The following is a 12,891-nucleotide window of genomic DNA, read 5'->3' on the forward strand; positions in this document are numbered from 1 at the left end:
CGTCATGATCTCACGGTTGGGGAGACAGAGCCCCATGATGGCTGACATCATGGCACTGACATCACGGAGCCCACTTGGGATTCCCTCTCCCTCTGCCCCTCCCCTGCTTGCAATTTCTCTTTCTCTCAGAAATAAACCTTAAAAAATGTTTAATAAAAAGAAAGTTAAGCTTGTATATTAACACACATGGGCCTGTAAAAATAGAAACAGGAGAAAACAATTCCCATTCCTCAGTGGACAAAGTTCCTCGAATTGTGTTCTCCATACTATTGGGACAGTGATTAAACATGCAGGTTCCTAAATCCCACCTCAGACCTATGGAATCTGCACCACTGGGAGAGAAGACAAGAAAATTGCAAGTTTCCAAGTTTTCTGGGTTCTTCTTTGGGCAACAAGTGGGGAAAAAAAAAAAGGTCTGCCACCGTCCACCTGTGTGTTCTGTCCTCTCACATCCTGATATTCTTGTTAACAATGAGATCAGCGTGTTAAATATCTTGATCTTCCAGTGGAATTCACGGTCCTGAGAAGCATAATGTCAGGGTAAGGAAATTCATTAATTTCTAATGGGAACATGATTTTATAAAATCTGGAATGTGCAGACACATGGGTGTTTACATAAGCCAGGCCACCACCTCAGTGGGAGAGTCTAACAGAAATACGACCATTTTGGAAGGTATGGTAACTCAGATCTCTGCTCTGGACCAAAGTCCATCTTCATGGAGACTTTACTTTTGTCCTATTATTGTTTTCTTAAATAAATGATACAAACTTGCTTTGTGTCTGCCACTCCGCGGGTTCCCCTTGCTCTGAAGTGTTCCACGCTTTGAAATTGGACCAGTTTGGGCAGGTTGATCATGCAAGAGATGAAAATCAAAATAGTTTTGCATGAGTTAAAGCATCAAGCTGGCTGCCAAAAAATCAATCCGTCTTTAGAGTGTAGCATAATGTGTAAAACATAAAGGTAGAAATTATTGCTTTAGTTCTCCTTTCTAGAAGAAAATGAGAGTTTAGAGATAAACTCTACTTACGAGTCCCCTCTAGAAGCATACACCGTAATATTTTCCAACTTAAGATCCTCAAAATAATGCAACAGGGAACCACGAATACAGATTTGGATGTTATGAAAATATAAAAGCAAAATAAATTAAAAACAACTGAAATGCAGCTAAAAACCCAAAGCATCTTTATTACTGTGTTACTTTATTAACTGCAGTTGAACTACTCAAATCACATTTGAAGGTTCTGTGCATATTTCCAGATTCTGATTCTCATCTCAGACTACAGAAGTTCAGAGTCTTCCTCAAACTGATTAAAATTCAAAATAGCATGGCACCTGGGGGGCTCACTTGGTTAAGCCCCTGATTCTTGGTTTCAGCTCAGGTCATGATCTCATGATTCGTGAGGTCAGCCCTGCATAGGGGTTCTATGCTGACAGGGCGGAGCCTGCCTGGGATTCTCTTTCTCTCTTTGGCCCTCCCCTGTGTGCTCTTTCAAAATAAATAATTAAAAAAAAAAAAAAAAAAAAAGACTCTCATCCTCTGCTTCTGCCCCTCCCCTGCAAGCATATGCTGGCACAATCATGTACTCTCTCTAAAATTAATAATAAAAATCCGGTACCAAGAGTTCCAGTCCTTTTCAGCTGCTGTAACAAAATACCATAGATCAGTAGTTTAACAACGGACATTTATTTCTCACGGTTCTAAAGGCTAAGAAGTTCATGATCAAGGTATCCACAAATAGTGGGTCCCGTAGAGCCTGCTTCCCCGGTTTGCCAAGGACCATTTTCTCATTGTACCCTCACAAGGCAGAGACCAAGCCCAAAGTCTCTTCCCTTAAAGACAGAATCCCATTCACAGAGGCTCCACCCTCATGACCCAGTCACCGCCTATCACCTCCCACAGGCCTCACTTCCTAACACCATCACCTCAGGAGTTAGCATATCAACATACAGATTTTGTAGGACACAAACATTTTAGTCCCCAATACTAGGTGATTCCTAGATCAGAATTCCTCATATTTGTGTATAACAAATTATTTTGTTTTAAAACTCTTTCAATGCTGGCAATGTTGCTCAAAGAGACAGGCAGGCTCTGGTAATAACTTCGTGAATCTGAGTGTTCAAAAACTTTGTCCAGCATCTCAGGACAAATTTCATAAGGGACGGCACCCCAGCAGTATGACAGGATCATAGATAGCACTGAGGAATTTGGGAAAATCAGTTTCCACATCTCAAAAATAGATATACATTTTTTTTATCAGAGCAGATTTCTACTGAGTCTTCAAAAAAAATTAAACCGGAAAATATTCTATGCTGGCAGCCATGCTCAGAAGGCCGACCTTGGGCAGATGTGAGTTGGCAATCCGTGCTCTGAAAAATCAGCTCCCGGCACCATGATAATGCCAATGTCCTACACAGATCAGCGTCTGGAAAATCAATAAGGAAATCCAAAGTGTGCATCGATGGCCAGGAAGTAAGGGTTCTACCGACATCTCACCGTTCCAGCAGAAAGTGATCCCCAGTGCTTTTCTCAATTAACTGATAAGAGTCAGGACGAGGGAACATTTTAGAAGTCGCACAGCAGATATCTGCCCGTGGATAAATATCACAGTAAGTGAAACGTTATTTGCAGGTTACTTCCTTTACACGTCTGAATTCTAGACATGCTCCCACGGTGCTCCTAATGATATCTAATCAGACATACAAGGATATATTAAGTATCCCTACTCTGGGAATAAAGACAATATGAAAATAAGTAAGAGTTATCTGCATTGAGCAACATGTATGAGAGGGAGTCTGAATTATTATAATTTTCTCAGCTAATTTTCCAGTGCCCAAGTGAAGAAGACAGGCTCCGATTACAGAAGAATAATGGGTAACAAGAAAGCACTCAAATTCAAATTAAAAGGTTCTCAGTTATAAGAATTCTTGGATTTATTACCTAAATAGAAATACGGTCCAGTTTAGGAAACTTTTGTTTCTCATCTGCTTTCAGTACAAAAAGCAAATATTATTGCATCCAAGCAGGGGAGGTGGGGAGCCACTGAATCTAGTCAGAGGTACGTGCTCCTGGATATCAGAAATTACGATGGTTACACAGCGTTTTGCAATAATCATTTCTCACAGATGACCTTGCTGAGAGTCCAATAAATCATCAGGGTTGTGAAGACTTAGCATTTCTTGTTCGTTTGGTTTTTAGACTAATGTTATATTTTCCTTGTAAAATATTAACCACAAATAGGAATGTACTGAAAAACAAACCACATTCCCTTTGTCAACACTTTCGACCCTGTTTTTCTCCCCAAGTAAATCACATTGTTTGTTTGACATGCAAGTCTCTGGTCCTCTTTCTATTTGCTGATTAACATGCACGAGGCAAAGTCCAGCTGTAAATATACACACACTTCCATCTTCAAAAGATTGCCATGTGCCACACACACAGGTATGTGTTTTACACACACGAAGTCCTGTTTTGAAGCTATTATTCGTTCTATCATTTATCAGCTGATACTCTCTCCTTAAAGATGCATTATCTTATTCTTTGCAATCTCCTGATGCAATCTTTAGCGCAGATTTGCAGTACTTTATTTATACACCCATATTTGGGGGCGCCTGGGTGGCTCAGTTGGTTAAACTTCTGACTCTTGGTTTCAGCTCAGGTCATGATCTCACAATTTGCAAGATGGAGCCCCACATCAGGCTCTGCATGGACAGCCCAGAACCTGCATGGGATTCCCTCCCTCCCTCCCTCCCTCCCTCCCTCCCTCCCTCTCTCTCTCTCTCTCTCTCTCTCTCTCTCTCTCTCTCTCTCATTACAAACATTTCAAAAAAAATCAAATACTCATATTTGTCAGCCTATTGGTAGTGCCTATTTTCATTACAGTGAAGTAACACTGGTGTAGAAATCCTGCGTATGTATATTTAAGAAAAACTAAAAATGTTTATTTTTGAGAGAGAGACAGACAGACAGACATAGCATGAGCAAAGGAGGGGAAGAGAGAGAATGGGACACAGAAACAGAAGCAGGCTCCAGGCTCCAAGCTGTCAGCACAGAGCCCAACATGGGATTCGAACCCAAGCACAGCAGACCATGAGATCATGACCTGAGCTGAAGTCAGACGCTCAACAGACTGAGCCACCCAGGTACGCCAAAGGAAAACGAATTCTTCAAAGTGAATTCACAGAAGAACATGGCCTGGGGAAAGAGGGTATGTTCATTTTCAATTTGAAAGACAGCCGAATTTATGTCCCAAAACCTCTGCCAGTTCAGGGGCACTTGGGTAGCTCAGTCGGTTAAGCATCTGACCTCAGCTCAGGTCATCATCTCAAACTCCCTGAGTTGGAGCCCCACATCGGTCTCCATGCTGACAGCTCAGAGTTTGGAGCCTGCTTTGGATTCTGTGTCTCCCTCTCTCTCTCTCCCTCCCTGGCTCAGAAATAAACAAACATTAAAAAAAAAAAAAAACTTCCAGTTTATACTCTTCAAAGAGTATACAAGAGAGTGCAAACCAGCATATTATGTAAGGATTGGTTTTTCACTTTTGTCAAACTGATGAGAAAGTAAGAACAGTGTGCTTCTTTATATGTTTATGGCCATTATAATTCTACTTATTTTTAAGTTTTATTCTTTTCTTACTAAAATGGGATCTTTTTTTCTAATTTATTAGTCTTTCCTTACACTCAGCAATGATGCACATTTATATTTATATAAAAATATATGTATATTCATATTTTCTTGCATCGTGTCTCTATGTGCATATATCCCTACATACGTAATGGTTTAATTTGTCACTTGCATTTAAATGTATTCTTATCACAGAGATTTATTTTTTTAATGTTTTAATCAAATTTGTCTGTTTTTTTCAAGTTGGTTTTTTTTTTTTTTTTTTTTTTAACGTTTATTTATTTTTGAGACAGAGAGAGACAGAGCATGAACAGGGGAGGGGCAGAGAGAGAGAGGGAGACACAGAATCTGAAACAGGCTCCAGGCTCTGAGCTGTCAGCACAGAGCCCGACACGGGGCTCAAACTCACGGACCGTGAGATCATGACCTGAGCCGAAGTCGGATGTTTAACCGACTGAGCCACCCAGGCGCCCCTCAAATTTGTCTATTTTTTAAAAAGCATTTGGGTTTTGTTTCTATCTCATAAATATACCCTCAATCGAGTATTATAAACATACTTGTTTATGTTTTCTGCTGAAACTTGTGTTACATTTCTCTATTTAATCAATTTTTAATGTGTTTTGAAGCATGGTGTGAAATAAAAGCTAACATACATGAGATTACAAATGGAAAGGTAACTAATGGACATGGATAGAGAGACTTAGTATAAAATGTCAGTTCTTTCCAAAATAATCTGTATATGTAATGTAGTTCCATTCAAAATGCCAACAGTACTATGCAAAAGAATAAAGTTGGACCACTTTCTTACACCAAACACAGAAATAAATTCAAAATGGATTAAAGATCTAAATGTGAGACCCGAAACCATAAAAATCCTCGAAGAGAACACAGGCAGTAATTTCTTTGACACTGGCTGTAGCAACATTTTTTCTCAATGTCTCCTGAAGCAAGGGAAACCAAAGCAAAAATAAACTATTGAGACGTCATCAAAATAAAAAGCTTCTGCACAGAAAGGAAACAATCAACAAAACTAAAAGGCAACCCTACTGAATAGGAGAATATATTTGCAAATGATATCTTGAAAACGGGTAATCGTTGGAAATATATAAGGAATTTCTAAAACCCAACACCCAGAAAATAATCTGATTAAAAATGGGCAGAGAACCCCAATAAGACTTTTTCAAAAGAAGACATCCAGATGGCCAGCAGACCCATGAAAAGATGGTCAACATCACTCATCATCAGGGGAAATACCAATCAAAAACACAAGGCCATACCACCTCATGTCTGTCAGAAGGGCTAAAGTCAATGGCACAAGAAACAACAAGTGTCAGAGAGGACGCAGAGGAAAAAGAACTCCCCTGCACAGTAGGTGGGAATGCAAACCGGTGCAGCCAGTGTGGAAAAGAGTATGGAGGTTCGGCAAGAAATTAAAAATCAAATTACCATATGAACCAGTAATTCCACTATACATCTGAGGAAGTGAAATCTTAAGGAAAGACAATATAAACGAGAATAAGTATCAGGAATGCATAAGCCAACAAGTAATCAATGTAAAATTCAAATCACTATGGAGGAGACTTAACCCAAAGTCGATAATATATAATATATATATATTAATAATATATATAATTATATATATAATATAAATATATAATAATATATATATAATAATATATAATAATAATCTTTTAGAGTATCATTACCACAATTTTCACGGACACTTGAATGGTAACAATACAAAGAAGTGCATACAATGCACAGGAAAATGGAAAAGTAAATGAGGTACATGTTTGTAATTTAATTATATACGGTAGTGAAAGTGGATATACTACTACTGTTATATGTAGTACTGTTACATGTGATTTTAAAATATTTTCCTGACAAGATGAAAATACCAGGAAGGCAACATAAAGGACAATACACATTTTATCAAGTTCAGAGTCGGCAAAAGTAATCAAGATTTTGTTTCCTCAAACATATACATTTGAGGTTTTTTGTTTGTTTGCTTTTGTTTTTTGTTTTTAGGAGAGCAGTTACCTTCAGGAGTGGTAGGAGAAAAACACAGGGTAAAAATACCCAGGGAACTGTAAATTATTGGTAATGGTCCAGTTTTTTGGGCTGGGCTGTGATTTCATGGGGTTCACTATATTATTTTAAATCACTGAATAGAAATGAAATAAAATAGTGGCGGCCCATGTATGATCAATGATAACAGTGCTTCATAAGTCAAATATTATGACTGATCTTATTCTGTTCCCCTGAAGTCCAAAAAAATAATTTATGTGGCTACTTTTCTAAAAGAAAAACAAAACACAACCTCAATATGTACTGAATATTCCATCTATAATAATTTCCATATAAATGCAGAATTCTGATTGCTGCATTATTGATGTGCTGTTCACAAATTTTTGACATAGTGGTAATACTATGGCTAATATTCCCATGTTAAATTTAAATAGAACACATATTGTCTTTGACAATACTCACGGAGATATATATGTATTATATACATAAATGCAAGCCAATTAAAGACACAGAAATCATGGTCTTAACATATCACATTTTTTCTTATTTGATCATAATTTAAAAGAAGCACTGATTTTAGACAAATTCTGGTTTATATTTGCTTTTTCTATTTAATGCTTGAAACAAAAGATTCTGGGCATGATCTTAACAAATCTTCTTCCTACTTGCATTAATTAACCCCAAGAATCCACAGGTGCAAAGAAATGCAAATAGTTTGTTATGACATCTCTAGAGTGTAAAAAATGAATATGGATTTTAAAGAAGTTATTTTTCTTATTCTCCTTAGATCAAGCATAATAATCTTTTAAAAAGAGAAATCAGACACTCATAAAGAAATAAATGTAATATCAGAAGGACTTGAGAAAGTTAACTAAATTCTTACAGGCAATATTCTACCCCATGACCTGTTTGTTGTTACACATATCAGAAATATCATCAAATTATCAGTGTTACAAATATATACTGCTCACTAGGCAATATTTATTTTTCATAGGTTTGAAATTACTTTTCTTTTATGGAGATAAATGTTATCGAGATAACAATATTCACATGCATTTTTAAGAAATAATATAGAGACGTCCTGTGTAGTTTTCTCCAATGACAAACTGGCAAAAATTATAGTCCTCTATCATAATCAGGATAGTAAAATGGCCACACTCCACAGATCATATTCAGACTTCCCAGTTTTATTTGAAAAATTAATGCAATTAATTACAGGTGAAGGTAAGGTTGATCTTTCAACACGTTTTTGCCAAAGCACAGGAAAGACCACTATCAGTTCTTAAAACTTTTACCCAGCAATGATCCGATACATTTCTGCTCATATACACTGAGTAAAACAAAAAAGGGGAACAGGAAGTTCTTAAAACAGTATTTTTGAAAACAAGTATCATTCGCAAGCAATTAGACTTTTAAAACAAATATTCAGGCTTATTGGTCCTATGTTTTCACTGTTTTTGAAATCATCCAAATGATATTTGTTCCACAAAGAAAGTACAAATACTTGGTAGCATTTCCTCTCCTTGTATCGGTAAGACCGTTACAGAGTGTTTCAGTGAGATATCCTACGCAGTCAGACACGGACGAAGGTGTAGTTCGCGTGGCCAGCGTGTTACACCCCACACAAAAAGGAGTGTGGACATTAGCACATCTGGACATGCTTTGGATCAATAAATCAACAACCGCTCTCTCTCTCTTTGGCCTAGATTTCATTCTACCTTTGAAGAAATAGAGGTTGGTAAAAAAGGAATATTCACCTACTTCTTTCTTTCTCAAACTACTTAATTCTTATTTACATTGATTTTGCAAAGTTACAAAATATTGGAATAGAACTTATATACTTCCACAACTTTTCTACTTTCAGAAAAGTTGACATTAATTAGCTATTAAAAGCAACATGGAGGAGTCTAAAACATCACTGGTGTGATAGTAAAACCAAGGACCAAGGGAGATAAAGCTCTAAGAATCTATGGCAAGTTAGCCTTAAATTTTGAAGGGAAAACCTTCACTATATCTTCAGAAACAGTAAAAGCCATGAAGAAAGAATAAGAATAATTTAAAGTCAAAGGAATACATATACACACACACATTCAGATACACACTATATAAATAGACTACTGAAATTCAGACACTAAAAAATCTCGAAAGTATCGTTAAAACTAGTTAAAATGAATCTATTGAGAAATCACAATTTTCTATACACTTAAGTCAGGAAACCTAATAATTTATAATGATTTTCAACAAGTTATTGATAATTTTCAATGATTTGCTTAGTTTTCAATCAGTAAATAATTTCAACTAACATTCAGTGAAATAGGGAAGAAATTTATTGGAACACAAATTAATGTTTGCCAATTCATGCTTAGAACACAAAGTGTAAGAGAGGGTATGATGGCATTTTATTTAACAAGGCAAAAACATTTCAGTATAAATATTGGGGACCATGATAGCTGTTTGATTTTTAACTATTAAAGTTTCAATTACTTGTAGACTCACAGGCTGCCTCTAAATGGCTTATAAACAATTCAATGGAAAGAGAAACAGAGACAGAGTTGGGGGGAGGAGACAGAGGGAGGGAGGGAGAGAGTGTCATTAAAATTCACCCAAATCAATTATTTGGTAAAAATGTACTTTTTTTTCAAACAGCTGAACTGGATAACACCTATCCCATCTTGTCATTTTCTTAGCTTTGTATTTTGACCCTCATGTCTCCTAAAATTTCACTACCTAAGTCTTGCAATTCATTTTTGTCTATAATTTCATTTGTATCAAATTACTAATTGTTACAGGAATTGAGTTTCATCGAGAATGAACTTTACCAGTAAAGTCTGAGATAATAAGGTGTTGTGCATTGCCTGTGAACCAGAACAAGGTATTTCTCTTGGGTAGGAGAGTTTGCAGCTAAATTCAGAAACATGTAAAGCTTTTCTTATAAAGTATATGCCTCACTCAGCAATGCACATTAAAATGAACACTAAAGTATGCTGATTGATCAATAAAGTTTGTGGCTCCATTTGTAAAATGTGCAAAAATTAAGCCATTTCACTATTTGGTTCGCTGAGTTAAGTACATAAGATGGTTCAAACAGTATATTATGCATTTGAAGTCAAGCAAATTGCACATCGCAATATAGTCAGCCATGAAAACGTGCTATTTTCAGTGATTAGCTAAGAATATTACATTTGAAATAAAATTTGTAATTTGGACAGAAAATTACACCAAATACTAATTTCTCTGAATTTCTTTTATCTGTCTTCATTAAAAAAAAAAACAACTTAATATTGAACCATTGATTTACTACATGACTCTCCTTTGAGAGCAGCATGCTTGTTACTGAGTGCATGCATGAAAATGTAGGTCTTACATTTTTACAATTTATATGATAGAAATGCATGAACTTAAAAGAAATAGGGATGTTTTGCTGACTGAAATTAACCTTTTCCAATCTACTTATACATGGTCCAGGACTAGCAGTTATTTCCATACCAAAAAATGTGCACTCCAGACTGTGTTCTTCCAGGAAGGATCAACTCTTTCCACTGATTTTATATGTGGTAATGGTTACAAAATGAATGTTGCCTTTAAGTGAGGGTTTTGGAAGATGCTATTTTCAAGGGACTGTGGTGCAGAGAGTTCTGGGCTCCAATTCTAGCAGCATCTGGAAGGCTGGGTCCCTAGCTGCATTTGGAAACGTTTGTAATAAGGGCAAGGTGTCTTGTCCGGTAGCAAGCTGTTTGTGAATGCAATGGGGAGTTACGGATTTCAGGCAAAGAGGATTCAGGTCAATTAAACAGAGGTTTATAATCCTCTGCTACTTGGTCAACTACTAGCCATAGGAGCAAAGTATAGAAGAAGAACTCTTTTCTCAAAGGGTTTTTTGGAAAAACTCACTACATACAGGAAAAAATAAAATATGAGGAAATAATTATATGTCATAACATATGACAAAGACAACCACTTCTGTGATTTTTCATAAATGGAGAAAGCTCTGATGTTTATGGGATTTGAACTATTGATAGGCTTGTGCAGAAGCTCTTAACCTTGCTATGTCAACAACACTGAATAATTAAAATTTCAAATTCAAATTGTTTTAGAAACCGTGTGGTCCATCCCACATCTCATGCCATGGGGACGGACCACAGAAATGTAGCTGGACAGCTCAAAGCATCCCAATTCATAGCGCTGCCTGCAATATGCTGGCGAAAATCAGCAGTCGTGCTTGGAGAGGTAAAATATAACTGGATTTTGAGATAACTTTGGGGATAGAATGGTTTGAATTTAATCAGTTTGTAGTCAGTGGGAATTTACTGTTAGTAGGAAGAATGGCGATATGATAACTGCAGTATTTTAGAAAACTGGATTTGTTTGTCAACAGAGTCTGAGGAAGAAAGAGATCACCAGTTGCAGTTGATGAACTTATGGAAAACCGGAACTAGATTAGTGTTAGAAGGGAGAAGATGGCTGAGTTTAAATGCAAACAGACCAGGGACAGGACCAGACGGCAAATCAGGGGCAGAAGACAGAGATACTAACAGGAGTCTCAGCAGACAACTCTGGAAGTTTCCATGTCTGAGACGTGTACAGGCAGTAAAGAAATGTTTTGAGAAATGCAGGATTGGGTTATTAGGAAACAGAAGGCGGTGGTACCTTAGCGGTATCTGCGAAGAGCGCATAAGGCTTTGTGGGTACATGGGAGAGCCAGGGGTAGAAGACAGAATTTGCCACTAGGGCTGGCCAGTTCGAGAATGAGCACAGGAAGGAAACGGGAACAGAAATAAAACCGAAAGACGTCTGGCATAGAGGAGAAGCAGAGCCGGAATGATGAGATAGCATGAGCACCAAGAAAAATTATTTTTGAAATAATTTGGAACTTTACCAAAATTTCAAACCCAGAGTAGAAGATTTGGAAAAATTACGACATAGGACTTGGTGGGAAAAGTCACTGTCACCGTATCACTTCATGTCAATGGAATTTAAGCATTTTACAGTCCCTACCCTTATATAAATTTTACTGCATATCAATGTATGCGTGTGTGTAAGAGAGTCAGGAGGGACGTAAGATAAGGAAAAGAAGATGGCAAATAGGTAACTCGATCAGTAACATTTGCCATAAAAAGAATGCGAGTGTCAGACTAAGTCAGTAAGGCCAAACAGAGAATTCTGCTTAATGACTGGAAACCCTGAGTGTGTTCTAAAAGGAGGGGAATGAACCATTAATAAAATTATGTGACACACAGGGACTGAATGCCCATTCTGTGTCCTGAATGCTCATGGTAGGAGGACTGTGTTGGTGAGCAGGACAGGCAGGGCCACCACCCTCACGGGGCTTACGTTCCAGGGAGAATAGTAGTAAATATTAGGCAAATAAATCCTATAATTCCATGTAGAAATCATGTTAGGTAGACGCTACACAGGAATGCCTGCAGCTGGGTCCCCGGTGCTTGAAGAGGAAGGATAGATACGATGCAGGAGGACTATGATAAGCAGCTTACACATGGGACACTGGGGCACAACACTCGACCCCCAGCCTCCCACACCTTGGGTGACTCATCCAGAGCCACAGTGCAGTACATCTTCCCACAGGGGATCCAAGGAACCAGACCCGCACTCACACAACGCACTGTCCCCCACCAGTTACGGTAAGAACGTGGAGAAGACTTATTAACAGAACGTGGAGAAGACCTATTAACAGATGGGAATGGTATTTCTGATTATATAATCATAAAGAGTATCTTGGAGGAAATGGCATTTGAGCAGAAATTTGAGTGAGAAGGATTCATTATGTTTCCATAGCAAATAAAAGTGCTTCATCAGAAACTACAATTATTTTAGCAAACCTGGGATATGGTGTAGAGGGCAAAAGTGTTATGAAATGAGGTCCAAGTGTGTAGGTACAGTCTGTACGACATGGGGTCATGTGAAATTTTGTAAGAAATGTTAGTAGAAAAGTGAGAGCAGCCATTGTTCGGTTTTATGCATAGTAATGATAGAATCTGTTTCTTTTGTTTGCTTTATTTTGTTTGGAAAAGCTCACCTTTGGTACTTTACAGACAACTGTTTATACGAGTAGGAATAGGGAAGTAGGGAAAACTATCGGAGTACTCTGTGTGAAAGATGCTGGTGGCGGGCAACTAAAAGAACTGTGTACAACATGAACAATGGTACACAATGGCTCTGATTAAACTTCTATGGTTTTTAAGAGGAAAAAAGAACAATGGCTAGATTCAGGATAAGTTTGGGA

The sequence above is a fragment of the Neofelis nebulosa genome, chromosome 13 (assembly GCF_028018385.1).
Source record: "Neofelis nebulosa isolate mNeoNeb1 chromosome 13, mNeoNeb1.pri, whole genome shotgun sequence".
Lineage (NCBI taxonomy): Eukaryota > Metazoa > Chordata > Mammalia > Carnivora > Felidae > Neofelis > Neofelis nebulosa.